Below are 1671 nucleotides of genomic sequence, written 5' to 3'. Positions count from 1 at the left end.
TCCCACTGCCACACATCTTAATGCCACCAGCATCCCATGAATCTCAGAGGAACCTGCTGCCGCTGCATCATAGAATGTGCCTGTCCCATCCCTGGCTCCCAAGACCCTGGAATCAGCAGCCGCCACCAGCACAGCTCAGTGCATGGGCAATGGGGGCTTCACTGCCACAGCCTGCCCTGGCATCCTTTTTCGGCATCATGGTCACTTGTTCCCTCCCCCCCTCTTTCTCACACTCCTGCCAAAACAGCCTGTGGGAGGATGTTTTTAAAAAACAAACAATGCCCTGCATTGTGTCTAGCGTCCTTTTTCCATCAAAAAGTTAAATAAAATAAAATCACTGGTCTTCCCTGACATTGCAAGGTGGTTGGGCCAGGAAAACAGCTCCTCCCACCAAGTGATGCGTCTTCGGGTGCCCTGAGGGGGGAAAGAGGCCAAGCAATGTCAGGCCATCCATTTAACTGATGCCTAGCTCAGCCACGCCCCCTGTTGCCATGCCAACACACACCCTGCCCAGAAAATGCCACGGCTGGGAGTTCTCTCCCGCCAGCCAGGTCTCTGTCGGCATTCCTCCCCCACAGCGGCAGTGGCCCCTTTAGATAAGTCTTGGGGGCTTTTTATCAAAGGTATTGTCTCATGCTAAGAAACTGTCCAATCTCCTTTTTCCGCCATCTTGCCGCGCGGGCACCATGGTGCGCATGAATGTTCTAGCTGACGGCCTTAAAAGCATCAACAATGCAGAGGAACGAGGGAAGCATCAAGTTCTCATCAGGCCGTGCTCTAAAGTGATTGTCTGGTTCTTAACCGTGATGATGAAGCATGGTTACATAGGTGAATTTGAGATCATTGATGATCACAGAGCAGGGGAAATTGTTGTGAACCTCACAGGCAGACTCAACAAGTGTGGTGTGATCAGTCCAAGATTTGATATCCAGCTGAAGGATTTGGAAAAGTGGCAGAACAACCGGCTTCCTTCACGCCAGTTTGGGTACATTGTGCTGACCACTTCCGCTGACATCATGGATCACAAAGAAGCAAGGCGAAAACATACAGGAGGGAAAATCCTGGGCTTCTTTTTCTAAACTTGTAAAAAAAAAAAAAGGCAGCTTAGTAAATGGTTCAGACAGACAAAAAAAAGAAAGAAAGAAACTGTCCAATGAAAAATTACGGTTCAGAGAAGAAAGAAAATAACATGTACTGTTAATCCTGGGAAACTTCCAGATGAGTGTCAATTGTCTTACCATTAGCTGTTTTACATCTCAGTGTATAGCACTCAGAACCCCCAGATGACCTATTGCTTATCAGCAGCTTAAGGTAATTTATGCTGTTTGGTGTGTCACCTCACAGAGGTGGCTCTTATCAGGAATGAGGTGGTTTAGGGAAATCTGATCCACTACAGTGTTAAATCCTCTCCGAGACTACTGCATACAAACAAGCAGGGGTTTGGTTTTGTTTTTGTTTTCTTGCTCTGGAACGCTGTTTTCTTTCTTGATTTACTTTTTGCTCCACTGTGCAAATGCTATCTAAGGGGAATTTGTTTAATTTGAATGACTACTACTTCATTTCCAGTCCCATCGCTTCAAATCAATAGGTACCTGATGTACGTGAATTGTCCTAACTCACGTATTTGGATGCCTTTAAATGTATATTTTTGGCTAACTAAAATGATTTAAA

General features: G+C 46.0%; 1 pseudogene; it reads left to right on the top strand.

The window, feature by feature from the left end:
• Positions 1-659: 659 nt before the first annotated feature.
• Positions 660-1110, top strand: LOC143843186 (small ribosomal subunit protein uS8 pseudogene; annotated as a pseudogene).
• The last annotated feature ends 561 nt before the right edge of the window (positions 1111-1671 follow it).

Source organism: Paroedura picta, chromosome 1, assembly GCF_049243985.1.
Source record: "Paroedura picta isolate Pp20150507F chromosome 1, Ppicta_v3.0, whole genome shotgun sequence".
In the NCBI taxonomy this organism is placed as follows: Eukaryota; Metazoa; Chordata; class Lepidosauria; order Squamata; family Gekkonidae; genus Paroedura; species Paroedura picta.
This window is presented reverse-complemented; position numbering and strand designations above follow the sequence as displayed.